The sequence below is a fragment of the Podarcis erhardii genome (assembly GCF_964252035.2).
Source record: "Podarcis erhardii genome assembly, chromosome: 1".
NCBI lineage: Eukaryota > Metazoa > Chordata > Lepidosauria > Squamata > Lacertidae > Podarcis > Podarcis erhardii.
Genome location: NC_138497.1, coordinates 92,924,065 through 92,940,311, shown reverse-complemented (window position 1 = coordinate 92,940,311; position 16,247 = coordinate 92,924,065). Strand labels below are relative to the sequence as shown.

General features: G+C 40.9%; 1 long non-coding RNA gene across 1 annotated transcript; it reads right to left on the bottom strand.

The window, feature by feature from the left end:
* Positions 1 to 2,436: 2,436 nt before the first annotated feature.
* Positions 2,437 to 13,883, bottom strand: LOC309331379. The gene is made up of 4 exons (XR_014151833.1): positions 13,809 to 13,883; positions 12,632 to 12,704; positions 9,871 to 9,929; positions 2,437 to 2,545 (listed from the first exon to the last, which is right to left on the bottom strand). It is a non-coding gene; the product is annotated as an uncharacterized lncRNA (long non-coding RNA).
* Between the last annotated feature and the right edge of the window lie 2,364 nt (positions 13,884 to 16,247).

Here is a 16,247-nt window from a genome sequence, read left to right as displayed (position 1 = left end):
TTATCTTATGAGTATGATTCACATGACACTTGTTGCAGCCAGGTATGCTAATGGCCCTTTCTGCTTACAAGACTTTGAGATACTGTCTCTGAATTAGATCTATCGCTAGAACAAAAAGGCAGACGATCAATATGTATTTATTTTTAGAGACATCGTTGAATCTCACAGCTTTGTATTTTATCACTTGAGAAAGGCTATCTTAACTGATTTTGAAAGAAAGAGGTTTTTTTTAAAAAAAACTTTAGAAAGCCAATTGCTTCCTTAGGAACTATGTAATAGTTATTTATTTATGGTGTATTTATTTGTTTTATTGTTATTTTATCCTTCCTTCAGGACAGTATACACTGGTACCTCAGGTTAAGTACTTAATTCGTTGCGGAGGTCCGTACTTAACCTGAAACTGTTCTTAACCTGAAGCACCACTTTAGCTAATGGGGCCTCCTGCTGCCGCCGCACCACTGGAGCACAATTTCTGTTCTCATCCTGAAGCAAAGTTCTTAACCTGAAACACTATTTCTGGGTTAGCGGAGTCTGTAACCTGAAGCGTATGTAACCTGAAGCATATGTAACCCGAGGTACCACTGTACTTGACTCTCCCCCTTTATCCTGACAACCACCCTGTGACTTGGGCTAACCTGAGAGAAAGTGCTTCACTCAGTTCCATAGATGAGTGATGACTTGTGCTCATGTTTCACTGATTCTAGTCTGGCAAATGCTGGGGGGGGGGGGGGGGAGAAGCAGCAGCAACAAAACTGTGTATGCTACGCACTAAGCCACTGCAGTCCCTAAGCCAACCTGCTGCCCTCAGGTACAGCGCTGGAGTACAATTCACCTGCCAGGTCAGTTGGCTTCTGTACGTGGAAGTTGGGAACGTCATTTTGTCCTCCACCTCAGGAAGCAAAACATCTTGTGCCAGCCCAGTTGACCCTTGTGTGAATCACAGGAACCAACTCCTAGGGGCTGCGTGGGCTTCAGCCCCCCCTAAAATATTTGAGGGGGCCGCAGGTCCCCACAGTTGATGGGCATTGCCACTCAAATCTTGTGTGTGCACTGCGCCATGTGATCGATTATGTGGGGCGGAGCTTAGCTGAGCGCCCCCCCCCCTATTTTATTCAAGTTGGCCTGGTGTAAATCAAATGGAAAATCATTCTCAAGTTACAGCCAATGCAGTGGTATGTATATATGAATGCTCAAATGTAAGTACACCGGAGCTCAATGGTGCTCTTTCTTCTAGCTAAGTAGAATGAGACTGCATAGTGTTTAGAGCAAGAGATGAAGATGCAATAATAGGAATGTGGATGGAACATGCTGGAGCTATAATGAGGTGAAAGGTGGTCATGTCCCAAAGTTTTTGCGATCATAAGAAAAACATTGAGTTTGATCCAACTTTGATATAACAAAGACTTTGATTTGTTTCTTTAAGAGCTGCAAAATAGGTTGCAGGTTGAAACCTCCTGAAGTTTCAGAGATGGTTGAGAAAACTGGGTTTTAATGTACAGTGGTACCTTGGTTCTCATACTTAATCCGTTCTGGAGGTCCGTTCCAAAACCAAAGCATTCTAAAACCAAGGCATACTTTCCCATAGAAAGTAATGCAAAATGGATTAATCCATTACAGACTTTTAAAAACAACCCCTAAAACAGCAATTTAACATGAATTATCTAACGAGACCATTGAACCATAAAATGAAAGCAATAAACAATGTACTGCAGTCACATAATCAATCAATCAATCAATCAATCAATCAATCAGTAGGTGAACTGGGTTTGACACAGTCACAAAAACACAAAATAGCAAAAGCATACGGACCTCAGCGTACTCAAAACAGAACTGTGGCACTCAAAACAGCTTCCGAAAAAAGTTCGCATACCAGAAAACTTACTTCCGGGTTTGCAGTGTTTGGGTTCCAAGTTGTTTTAGTACCAAGGAGTTTGAGAACCAAGGTACCACTGTATTAGGTTGCTGGTAGGAATGGTTTAAATGTGTGCATTTTACCAGAAGTGTTGAGAAATATGTGAACTATGAATGATGGAGAGTACCGATGATTGATTATGGATAAGGTGCCAGGTGAAAACATTTCTATATAACCAGGTCTTTGGCTGATTAAACATCCTATGTATGACCTTTTAAATGTGTTTGTGGTAGAGTGGTTATTTTGTATTTTGTGTTCTCATTTTCTATTTTTATGTTGTGAACCGCCCTGTGATCTTCGGATGAATTATGGTATACAAATTTAATCAATAAGTTGGCTCTCTTTTCTCTCTCTTTTCCTTCTGGGTGGTTTTGTTGTGTATGTAAAGCTCTGTGTTCACTTACAATAGATAAAATTGAATAAAACATCAAATAAAATCCCACAGTAACCACACCTGACCAACTTATTTAGGCTTCATAAACACTTTGGGAAAACATTACTGTGATTTTTAGAACAAAGTTGTCCCCCATTCCTCAAAACAGTGGCAATTCTTTTGCTCCACAGCCTGCAGCAAATCGATGTATTTTCAGTGAAGACTCCCTGCATCTCCCTTGCAGTCTCCTAAATCAGCAACTTGTGTTTAAAAGGAAAATAAAAACTTTTTTTCTGGGGTAGGCTGTATGCTACACAAGTCCTAAAAGAGCACATTCCTCTCAAAAATGAAGGCAGTAAATAAGGCCTATTCCCCCTTACAATCTTAAAAAGACCCTACAAGATTACTCTTCAGAATCTAAAATAAGGCAGTCGATATGTGGGCAGAGGAAGAGGTTCCTGCTCTGGAAGACCTCCAGTGAATCCAGAAGTTTTATTTTCTGCATCAGGAAGCTCATAATTTATACTGAAGAGGCAGGAGACCTTTCAAAAGTGGTATCAACACTCTTGAAGCTTTTCCCCCTCGGGGCTCTCATTTCTCTTGCTCTCTCATTTTGCCTCCTTGTTTTTTCGAAAAGTTGCTTCCACAACAAGGCCCTTTATCATGGCTGAGGGGCTGCTTTTCCATGATCAGCTGGAAGTGGAATTAAAACAACAGTGTTTCTACACACACATACACCACTTTGAATTGAACTGAAAAGCATTTCAGAACTGTTTAACATATTATAATCTGAGCGGTGAACAAAAATTCAATGTAAAAACAATAAAATGGTATTGTAAAAACAGATTTAAAAAAGAGGAATTCAGGAATAACAGGGTCTAGACCTACAGACCTAGAAAAGCCTGGGCAATAAGATAAAAACTTACAAAATGTCTGCAACAACAGATGGATGACTTTTAAATATAAAGGTGTATCCCCACTTGCATATGATCAGGGCACATGCTCCCAATGACATGAAAACAGTGCCAAAAGGGGGCAGGGCAGGGCCAGAATGGGTGTAGAATGGGGCAGAGCGGGGGTGGAACAGGGGAGTCCCCACTTGCAGGCATCCTGGAATGGAACCCCCACATAAGTGCGGATTCCCCTGTTTATAATTTTATCCTATCCTTCATCAAAGAAGTCAAAGGCGTGCAGGGCAATAAACAACAAAAACTTTGATCTATCTCCTGGCATACTGGAAAGCCTCAAAGCAGATTACAACAGTTAAATACAAGCCATGGATAAAAATAACAATTAAAAAACCATAAAAGCAGAATTAATAATTATTAATAATAATAATAATAATAATAATAATAATAATAATATACCCATAAACTAGTAAAACCTCACATGAACACAGTTAAAAGTATCATTGTTGTATAAACTTTTGTTAAATGCTACTTTTATCTCAGGCCAAAATCATTGGTCCTAGTGGGAACACAATTGGGGAGTTCAGATAGGAGAAAAGGCTTGGGAAAAGGTTCACTAAGGATCTCTTTCAGCTCAAATCAGGGAATTCTCCCTGCACTGTGAAATTAAGGGAAGTGTGAATATCAAAGAGTGGCTGTATTTTGGTTCACATATTATTTTGGAAAATGTGGACTCAGTAGGTTTTGCCTCTAAATGCAAACTGAAATGAATTTCTCTGCCATCCCTTATTATAGATAATGGGGATGGATAATTTTTTGGTCTCTCTTTTCACTTCTTTGCTTGCTGTATGATCCATTAGCCTTTGTGCTGTTTAGAGGAAATAGAGAATAATATTCAGTCACTGGGAAAGCACAGCAGCTCTTTTGCTTCCTGTTGTAAAACAGCAAAAGTAGTCTTGTCTCTATTTTAGCATGAATAGAAGAAAAATAGCCTTGCTAATCCCCCATTTATCAAGGAAGACTGAAGGGCAATCATTGAACAAGCTTTGGGATAGCCTTTCCATACTGTATTTTTTGTCTATATTGCAAGTGGTATAATTACAAAAATTGGTGCGGACACACACACACATATATATATTTGCATTATTGTCACAGTTAGGAAATATTTCAAGCCATCAGAAAAGACACTTTCAACTCTTTACTGGGGAGATTATTGGAATTCTTAATTTTAGTTTCAATTTAGGTCCACTTTTCAGAGATTCCCCATCACTGCCCTCAGATCACCTGCTGCTATGGAGCCATGTAGCTGCCACAGAATAAACAACAACAACAAAATCAAAATAACTTTCAGGAACTACAATATAGCTATCCATTCTGACCTAGATGGTCACTTACTGATTCATTTGCTTTAAAAATAAAAATCGATTTTCACTTTCCATGATAAAATAATTCCTAAACAGTACCAATTAAATTCAATGAAATCATAGTCGGCCAACATATAAACTATGAAAAACTGATGTCGGTACATACACAACCAAACAACTATTTACAAAGTGCAACAACACAGATTCAACCGGAAGCCTGAGTGAGTAAGTAGCTGTTTGCACAGCACCCTACACTTGTAAGACTTGCCGCCAACTGTAGAGAGAGATTTGTCTACAAACAGGGTGCATGTATCAAGAACGTTTCTTGAGTTGCCACATATCAAATATATCAGACCTTAAAATCCCAACTGGTATCTAAGAGAGAAAGTGTTTAATTTGGAATCCGTCCCATTTACTTTAGAGGAACTATTACAGTGGTACCTCGGATTACATATGCTTCAGGTTACATACGCTTCAGGTTACAGACTCCACTAACCCAGAAATAGTGCTTCAGGTTAAGAGCTTTGCAGAACAGAAATTGTGCTCCAGCGGCGCGGCGGCAGCAGGAGGCCCCATTAGCTAAAGTGCTTCAGGTTAAGAACAGTTTCAGGTTAAGAACAGACCTCCGGAACGAATTATTATTTTTTTTTTTATAAATATTTATTAAGGTTTTTAAATATAAATGCACACATAATAAACAATCTAATTTATGTCATAACAATTTCATCACTTCTTTGGACTCCCTCACGTCTCCCGCTCCCATTTACATCGTTAAAAGTTTTTCCACACAAATTATCAACTTGTTTTCAATCTCATGTCCATTCATTCAAATATAATCTAGCACTTCTTCCAAAAAAATTTTTATATTTTCTTTAGTCTCACTTATCATCAAATTTAAATCTAATTTAGTGGTGAGCAGTTTTTTATAATCCAGCATCCTTCTTAAGATTCAACCAAATTACAATGTTTTTGTAAATACATTTTGAATTTCTCCCAGTCTTCCTCCATCTTCTCTTCTCCCAGATCACGGATTCTGCCGGTCATCTCGGCCAGTTGCATATAGTCCATCAGCTGCATCTGCCACTCTTCCAGTGTGGGTAGATCTTGAGTTTTCCAGTTTTTTGCGATAAGAATCCTTGCTGCCGTTGTTGCATACATGAAAAATGTTCGATCCTTCTTTAACACCTTCTGGCCGACAATACCCAGGAGGAAGGCCTCTGGTTTCTTTGTGAAGGTATACTTAAATACCTTTTTCAGTTCATTATATATCATTTCCCAGAAGACCTTCACCTTAGGGCATGTCCACCAGAGGTGAAAGAATATTCCTTCATTTTCTTTACATTTCCAACATTTATTATCAGACGAATGGTATATTTTAGCAAGTTTAACTGGGGTCATGTACCATCTATATATCATTTTCATAACATTTTCCTTCAGAGCATTACATGCGGTGAAGTTCAGCCCAGTGGTCCACAACCTTTCCCAGTCCTCAAACATAATGTTATGCCCAATGTCCTGTGCCCATTTTATCATAACCGATTTAACCATTTCGTCTTGTGTATTCCATTTTAACAGCAAGTTATACATTCTAGATAGTACCTTAGTCTTTGGTTCTAACAATTCAGTTTCTAACTTCGATTTCTCCACCTGGAACCCTAACTTTTTATCATTTTTAAAAACTTCTTTAATCTGAGCATAATGTAACCAGTCTCGCACCTTATCCTTCATTTTCTCCAAACTCTGCAATTTCCAATTGTCTCCATCTTTTTCTAATATTTCCCAATATTTTGGCCATTTGGCCTCCATATTGGGTCTTTTTAGGGCCTTAGCCTCCAGAGGTGAGAGCCACCTTGGAGTTTTATTTTCCAGTAAGTCTTTATATTTTGTCCAGACATTAAACACTGCTTTCCTGACAATATGGTTCTTAAAGGCCTTATTGATCTTAACTTTATCATACCATAAGTATGCATGCCAACCAAAAGCATTGTTAAAACCTTCCAAGTCCAGCACGTCAGTGTCTTCGAGAAGTAGCCAGTCTTTTAGCCAGCAAAAAGCTGCGGCTTCATAGTACAACTTTAAGTCTGGCAGGGCAAAGCCCCCTCTTTCTTTCGCATTTGTTAATATCTTAAACTTAATTCTGGGCTTTTTGCCCTGCCAGACAAATTTGGATATATCTTTCTGCCACTTCCGGAAGCACTCCGTTTTGTCCACAATCTGTAATGTTTGAAACAAAAACAACATTTTTGGCAATACATTCATCTTAATAGCAGCAATTCGGCCTAACAAAGAAAGCTTCAATTTTGTCCAACTATCCAAGTCTCTCTTAATTTCAGACCAGCATTTTTCATAGTTATCCTTGAATAGACTCAGGTTTTTTGCTGTTATGTTTACCCCTACCTCCGGAACGAATTAAGTACTTAACCCAAGGTACCACTGTATTGAGCAACCAGGATAAGTCTGTCAAGAGCCACTTGAGGCACAGAGTCAGTATTGCTAGGAATACCAGTTGCTGGGGACCACAAGTAAGAGAGTGTTATTGTGCCCATGCCATGCCCTACTTGTGTACTTCCCAGAGGGCATCTGATCCCACAGGATGTTGGACTTGATTGTCCCTTTGTTTGATCCAGTAGCATGGGCATAGTCAAGGGGGGCAGGGAGGGGCAGCTGCCCTCCACCTAATCAATAAAAAACTAACTGAGGTTCTGTCTCCACCCAACAAAAATCCTGGCTAGGCCCATGTCCAGCAACTCTGTTTTGTCCCTGTGTTGTGTGGTCTTGGCTAAAAGATTCCAGTTCAAATGGACCTAAGTGTGCCTTGCCTCCTTTGTCTCTTGCTTGGTTCTCATCATATGCCTTGTTGTGGGTTGCATTCCTGAATACAACACTTAAAACAATTACATCTACAATTATTAAAGTAATTCAAATGAATAGCTACTTTGTAATGTAATTATTTGCTACAAATGAACATAAATGATTTCAATATATTAAACATTTGTTCGAGCAGCTGTTGAAATCTGTCTTCATTAAAAGTGCCTGTGGGCTAGGCAAACCCCTGGCAGATGCCTATTTATCAACACTCCCCACTTTACAATTCTGAGTTTTAATTTCTTTCACCGGTGCCAATTCTTTGTTTTCTTCCCTCGGCCTTATACTAGCTACTAGAGGCGGACATGTTGATTCAGAAGTCTATTGCATTCTTTAAAGAGCTGTACATATGATGTAACTACGCTGGAGTGGCTTTATTCGTTTGAATGGAACCATTGCAGAGTGCATGGCTTATATAGCCTCTAAATGCAAAAACTTACCTGTGGGCCAAAATAAGAACAAGTTGCAGAAAATGTAGATGTATGCTTAGTTTTTAAGAATATTTTAATTGAGAAATATGGTGGTTTATTTGACAATTTGGCGGCTGAAGAGGAATCAGAAATGGGCCAGGGATTAAGTTAGCTGGAACATGGAAGCAGAAACACAGGACTGTGGAAAGGAGCAGCAGAGAGTGGAAAATATAGACATTATTCCCATGAGTTAATGATCCATAACCCTTCCAGAGTTTAGATTTTCATACTTTTTGACAGTAACAGACAGATTCTGCCACACCAGGGGTGCAGAACCTGTGTCCCTCCTCTACATTTGGACTCTAAATGCCATCAGCCCCAGCCAACATGGCCATTGGTTAGACATGATGGGAACTGTAGTCCAGCAACATCTGAAGCAACACAGATTTCCCATCCCTTTGCTACAAGTCCACTTACCTTATTTGGTGGGTGGCACTGTGGCTGGGCCCTGGGCCCCATGGTGGTCCGGCCAGGGGATGGAGACTTGCGCCCTCCTCGCTACCACTTGCCCATGCCAGTGGCACTGGGCAGGGCCCCACTGACCAATCAGTGCTGACAGGGGGTGTAACCACAGGGAAATTAAACCACGGGCCAGCAGGGAGACTGTCCTCTCGGGCCGTTTGCTGGATCTCCCACCCACCGGCCCTCTTTTTCTGCTTTGCTGCAATATGGCCTTGCTATGGACAAATGTTGGTCGCCATATTTTGGGATGGGGTGGAAATTCTTCCATTTGGCAATTGGCTCCAGCCATTTGGTTTTCGCCTACCTTGTAACAATTGCCACAACTTTGAGAGATAGTCTGGCTTTACCAAACTGCTTGCATCTGTAACCAATAAAGTATTTGAACCCATAAACCAAAATCCGCTTTTTCGTGTGTTTTATTTATCCACTGGAGAACTGCGGGTCATGAGGCCTTGGCATGCAAGAACAGATTCAACACTGACAAGCATTAGCTAGGGCTGTGGAGGTTCCTAGAACCATTTCCTTTACAGAATATTTTTGTGCAGAGGAGGAAGAAGTTCTTTTGGCAGAAACCCTGTTGTGTTAAGTAGCATTTTAATAGGTAAATAATGGTTATTATGGTACAGGAATGAAAAGAAGGAATCTCTAAAGACTTTGGCTTTGGGGGAGAAGAGATACAGGGGCCATTAAATGTCTCTGTATAATCTAAGTAACAACTCATTTAAATATTATGTCTTAGCTGCGTGCTGCTTCTTTTATGTTGTTTAACTTTACACCCTCTATATTCATGCAGATGTAAATTTGGCATCTGGATGGAGCTAAGGAAACATAAAAGTATCAAACCACATCTAATTCCCATCCGTCCAGGTTTATGCTATAAATAAATTATGCCGCAGACCTCTAAGAGAGAGAGGATGAACAGCCTGCATCAATGCATAAAGAAGTAGCTTGTAAGAATTGAGTGCAATGTGTAAATATTAGCTTCTTTTCTAAATGCAAAAATGTCTAAAGGATGTCCAGAAATTCATCAACTTTGAGGGCAGGCCACTTGCACATATATTTATCAGCATTTAGATATTTGTGGAAATGCTGGTTCAGCCAAAAACCTCCCAACTTCTTTCAAGTCATCAGACTTAGTATATCTGTTAGCATTTCCACAGAAGGAGGAACTAAAGTCGATAGCATAGGTTGGAGCAATGATTCCCGGGCAAGGGCACATTACTTTTTGTAAAAACCCAACTATCTGTGTCCAAATTAATTAGAAGGTGTTGCAATGGGCAGGCTAATAGTTTTGGATTCTTCTCCTTGGAGCCTAGTTAGGTTGTCACCTGTCAGAGAATGGTAGCAATTCAAGTGGACTGAAAGGGCAATTCACCTTTCTTTATGGAATTACATGGAATTTACTAGGAAAGGAAAGCACTAAGTACATTTGATTGTGTGACTCCCCAGGAGTGGCTCGGTTTTCCCTAAAAACAGGTCGGTTTTCCCTAAGCTGCAAAGTGATTTTGAGGATTACCTGATGTTGTAGCAGAGCCAACACTGTCTGTGCTTGAAGGAGCCGTGTGTATGTTTAGCCTGGAAAAAGAGGAGATGGAGGAGATATGATAGCCATCTTCAAATATCTAAAGGGTTGTCACATGGAAGATGGCTTCAAATTAGAAGAAAAGATTTCACCTAAACATCAGGAATAACTTTCTGACAGTAAGAGCTATTTGACAGTGGAATGGTCTCCTGGGTCCTGGTTGCTTCAGCTGTGGATCACCCTGGCTCAGATTGGATCTTCTTTATGGGCTTCCCACAGGCATCTGAATGGCCACTGTGAGAACAGAATGATGGACTAAATGGGTCATTGGCTTGATCCAGCAGGCCCTTCTTATATTCTGAACTAGCTAAGTCTCATTCTGATCTAGCGTGGGTGGTCCTGGGATAAAAAGAGGTGTAGAATTTCACCAACAGTGAGGCTTTAATTGTTAGTTATTGTTGCATTCTAGAGGTTATTTTGTTACAGCATTTGGGAATGGTACAATATGCCTTTGCAATATTAATGTTTTAATGGATTGTTTTATAGGATACTTTAATCTGTATTTTAACAATGCAGTTCAATTGGCTTTATGATTTGCAAACCACTTAGAAGAACATTAAGTGGTAGATGAATAAATAATACTGATATGGATAAAAATCTGAATAAATAAATACATAGATTGTATATTACTACTAGGGCAGTGTACCAGATCCAACCAAATCTCAGAACCTGAACTAAATTGGGCCAATTTGCTTAGATCGGGTTGAGGCAGCCTTGGATCACTTCAGGTTGGATTGGGTGAACCCAGGGCTGTCAAAGAGGGTTAAATCCTGATTAAACACGTGGTCAGAGGAGAAGAATAAGGGTTTTAAACCCTGATTAAACATATGATTGGGAGCGAGAAAGGGAGAGGCATATGCCATGACTGTACAAGGCTCTAAATAAATTTTGCACTCTGCCCAGACCATCCAGGTTGGATTGGAGCCACTACAAATCGCCATATTTACTCCTGAATTGGATTGCATAGATCTTATAAGATAAGCTGGTTGTGAATGCCCTCTCTGCAATAAAGCATTTAGTCCAAGGATGGGGAATCTCAGGCCTAGGGATGGAATGAGGCTTCCAGGCCTGCCTACCTTGCCCTTGGGGCTCTCCAAATACCACACACCTACCTCCCCACCACATGCTTCACACCTTGAGTGTTTTTGCCTTGCTAGACAGTGTCTGGGAACTCTGGAAAAGTAGCTCTGTCAGGGGAATAAGAATCTCCTAATAACGGGATGTAGGTGGCACTAGGGAAGCGGGTGGCGCTGTGGTCCAAACCACAGAGCCTAGGGCTTGCTGATCAGAAGGTCAGCGGTTCGAATCCCCGTGACGGAGTGAGCTCCCGTTGCTCAGTCCCAGCTCCTGCCAACCTAGCAGTTCGAAAGCACTCAAAGTGCAAGTGGATAAATAGGTACCACTCTGGCAGGAAGGTAAACGGTGTTTCCGTGCGCTGCTCTGGTTCGCCAGAAGCGGCCTAGTCATGCTGGCCACATGACCTGGAAGCTGCACGCTGGCTCCCTCGGCCAATAAAGCGAGATGAGCGCCACAACCCAAGAGTCAGCCGCGACTGGACCTAATGGTCAGGGGTTCCTTTACTTTTACCTGTTAACAACGCTCAGCACCTTTAGCAAATTACAGTCCCCAGGATTCTTTGGGGAAAGTGGTATGATACTACTTTAAATGTATAGTGCAGATGTGGCCTTACCCATGCTCTTCCCCCACCCACCCACCTCCCACTTCACTGTGTTTGTTTGCTATGGAAGTCTCCTCCATTGAGCATGCTGTCACAGCTCTGATTTTAAGTGCTGGTAAAAGGTCACTGAAATAAGTCCACCCATAACCAAGCGAGCTAAAGGATATAGCCATTAAAACCAATCATCAAATCACTCCTAGTCCACCCCTGACCCAGCAAGGGGAGCTACTGATTTATAGTCGTTTCTGAAATGCTGTGTTATTTTGTGATAGGTGTATATATCATGTTTTTGCTAGTTGTTCCTCTGATGTCAGCAATCCACTTGCAAATCTCACTTTCCAAAGGTTTATTACCTGCTCATAAAAATATTCTTTATGCCACAATGAAATTTGGCAGCCGTGCTAGTGAATTGTATAATTTCTTTTTCAGAATAAATAATTATACAGCCAAGCATTCAGATGAAGCCGATTTCTAACACAGACCAATTTCTTTTATCCATTAAATTCAAACGCAAACTCTTTAGTGTATGGGAGCGTGTGTGCAGTTATCAAACTGTAGCATTCAAAAAAGGATGCCATTGCTCAAGCTGTTTGTTTTTGCTTTATGAGAAAGGATGGTAGTGGTTGTCAAATCATTTTTATAGTATAATAGCAATGTCTAGCCTCAGTTGTGTTTAAGTGTTGACTGAAGGTCGGCAGGTACAAATTTTCAGAAACTACTAAAATGGCATCTTCTGCCTAATTATTAAAACCTAAGGCAGAGGAGGGCAACCTTTTTCTGTTGAGAGCTACATTCCCTCAAGGATAATTGGGGGGCTGTATACCAGTGACGGGTGGCAATGGAACCAAAAGCAAGGGGGACCAGAGTTGGGTGGGTGGGGTCACCTCTATTTCACTCTTTTTGCCATTCCCCTGTCTTTCCTACCCCTTCTTCTCACCCTTCCCCCTTTTTGTTGTCCCACATGAAGCTCGGCCCTTGTGACCTAAGATATAGGAGCTATATTGCTGAAAGACTGACCATTCCTGTAGAACAGCAGCTGCTCCTTTGTATTCCTCAGGATTCAGAGAGACTCAAAAGAGTGATAGTGACGCTGGAAGATATAGCAGAGAACTCACATAGTAAGAGGATCCCAACAGAATCTGCATGTAGCTGATTGTAAACCATGTTTGCCACACAACCATTCATTTAATCATGGTGTCAAATCTAGAAATGAGGGGAAGGCTTGGAAAAGGAATTTCACCAGTCTGAGCCCCCTCTGAATCAGTCCTAGATCCCTCAGAAGTTTGGCTCACCGGTGCTCAATTCTCTGCTACCACTCTTCCCAGCCACTAGTTCTGCCTGCATCTTTCCAAATTCAAACCTTATTGAGGGAAGAAGCTTTGCAAGTAGCCTAACTTTCAGGCTTAAAGACTATGAGGAATGGAGCTCCAAAGGTTTCCTCAAGTGTGAGCAGCAGTATCCACTGATACTGCTTCCCAGTGCCAACTGGCTATGGCTATGCTTGCTTGTGATGGCATGCAGGAATGCCTAGGGTTGCTGAGAGACTTCCTTGACAGCAGTCCCCTTCAATAATGTGGTGTGCTTGTTAAGAGTGCCAGACTGGAGACCAGCATTCAAATCCCTACTGGGTAACATCCAACTAATCACTGTCTATCAGCCTAATCAAAATCACAGGGGAGAACCATTATTTGTGTGCCACCTTGGGCTCCTTGGAGGGAAGGTGTGATCTAAATGTAATTATTAAATTAATAATAATAAACAAGGCAAGCTGGAAAAGGCGAGGCAGCAGTGGAGAGGGCTGACTTGGTGTGGATTGGTGGCAATGAGGTGATGTGGCTCTAGCTTCAGATAAAAATACATAATAAAAAGACCCAAAATATGAAAACAATACCGTAATGAACTCTAGGAACTTCAGGAAAACTCTAAGAATGCCTTCCAGAGAGAAACAGAATAAATACCACTTTCATGAAACATAATCTATTATAGCTGTGAGTATGCTTTCTCATGTGACTAATCCTTAATTATCATAAACAGATGTTAAAGCAACATAGATAATCCAAGTTTGCTGTTGAGTCCATTAAGACTCAGTGTGAAGATCCAAAATGTCTAATATATCTCTAATGTTCGACTTGGATCTTGCCCTTTATACAGAGGCATGTTTGTCTGTTCCATAGATAAGTAAATAAACAAGCACCTCAGCAGTAGGTTTACATTCTGCAAACTGTGAAGTCTGTGGATGTTCCAAAGCATCGGTATGAATTTTACTCTTATGTACACCAGTAAAAGTTGCTAAAGCTCTTCTGGCTTGTCCTACATACCTTGTGCCCTTGCCGCTTAACATAACAAATGCACTGTTATGATGTCAGCCTGTGCCAAAGTCTGCACTGATTGACTCAATCCACATCTTCAACTCACCAGTTTGGATGTTCCTAAAGTTGAGATTGAATCAAAATCTCAAAGGAATTCAATTCTTAACCTGGCAGAATCTCTCCTTTCATTTTTTTTGCTATTACCCCACTTCAGGAAATAGGCCACCTTGCGTGACAATTATTTTACTAACCTATGTCTCCCAGGAGCCTGCCTTGTCTAGACTTTCCTATTTTCCACAGCTCTGTAAGTGAAGACTAGTCCATTAAAAGCATTCAATTTACAACTGTAACACTCAAATTTGGCATTTTGGTGACATATTGGACAAGTCATCTAGGGATGACAAATTAATTTCACTTTAAAATCCAAGCAGAAAGGTCCTGAATTAGTGCTTCTATGCATTACTTTATCCAGCACCATTGACTTGTGAATCTATATGCATGGAGTTATAATATACAATATATAGTAATAGATTTTAATTGCATTGGGCCATGGTGAAAATTGGATTGCTGGCAGATCATCACTGCTGACCTTGTGTAGCTGTGCAGGAGAATGCTAATGCAAGGCCTGCTCATTCAGCAAATCAACAACATGGAGGTTGTATCAAATATCATGAAGCCAGATCAAAATCACATTCTGTGTCCGAATGGCCTTTGTGAGGAACAAAGCCATGTAAATGAAAGCAAGTTCTTAGTTTCTTCATTTTCCTGGTCATGCAGGACTTTTTAGCACATTATGCATTATTCCCCTGTTGTTGTGGTTGCATTTTCAAAACCAGCTCTCCCCTCGCCCCACTACCATAGGAGAAAGTTGCCAACAGGAAGTTAACAAGAGAGCAAGAATATAGTCTCTTTCCCCTACCCTGGGACAAGAGGAATGGCCTGTAAAATATGAACACAACCTCTGGGTTCAACAGGGCATTGAATTCCAGCTGCTGGGGATAAAGCAGTAAGGAAGGGCAAGGACACTGCTTTCGTTCAGACCACAAAACAACTCAGGCTGTAAACCTATGAACACTGACCCCACTGGGCGCAATGGGACTTGCTTCTAAGCATGCATAAGATCAAGGCAGTGAATATAATTGTGGACTAGTGACTACCCATTTTAAGAATAATGTCTTCAAACTCAAAATCCCCTGGAAGTTGGCATTACCTATAGTGGAATTCTTTGCACAATTGAGCGCTCACACGTTGTACATCTTTTGGCCACACTCACATGTTACCACCGGGCACCTCTCAGGAACTATGTGCTCCACCCACCTCTGCGTGGCATGGTTTTGCAATTTATTGCTACAAGTTTCTTGACGTTGAAACACATAGTGGAAATATAGATTTACTTGAAGTGCTCTGTTTCCCTGGCACAACACAACACATGCACACACAGTCTTTTAGCAGTAAGGAAAGTAAAGGGGAAATGCATTGAAGAGTGTAGAACAAACAAATGATGGGATGTATAAAAAAAACCCCACAAGCAAATCTGGTTCATTGCTCATTGTTGTATAATCTCCTCCTGCAAATAAATCACAATGAATCCTCAAGACCAGACATAGTCTAAACTCCTCAAAAGACTTGTGCAAGCCAACCAATAAAAAGGTCTGGAGGAGCCCCCATTGTCACCTCTCACATTCACACTACTTTTAACACTGATCCAAGAGATAATTGTGATGGGTCTATCAGCTGATAGTATGAGGAATTTACTTAGCCTTTTCTATAGAACACCCTTGAGGTGATTCCCCCTCCCGCCCACCATACACAGAGTATGGCAAAATATCACTTTAAAAAACAGGCAACGCAAAGAACAGGGACAAAAATACCCCTACTACTACATGTGCTGCATCTTCATTTTGTCAGCATCCCTCCACAGAGAGATTTGTAGAAGTCTCCATCCGTGCATTGCCATCCATAACTTCTCCATAGTTCATTGGCCTCAAACATTTTATCGACTTTCACCACTATGTGAATCCCTGGATATTTATTCTGTAAGCCCCCAGGGATCCATTGAAAATAAAATTTATTTTATGGAGCTTTATGACAAAGGTACTTCTGCAGATAAAATCTTTCCGTTACTGCTCAGCTTTTGTTCTCTGTACGGTATGCTTTGCCAACTCACCACCTAAAACCCATTTTAGATTAAGACAGTGGCCATAAAGATACCCGCAGGATGTAAGCACTCATGATTAAATAGGAGGGTGTCTGCTTATTGCCTATCATTTGCTCAAGGGGAAATGTTAGGACAAATTGGGACGGTAGGAAAGATAATGTACAGA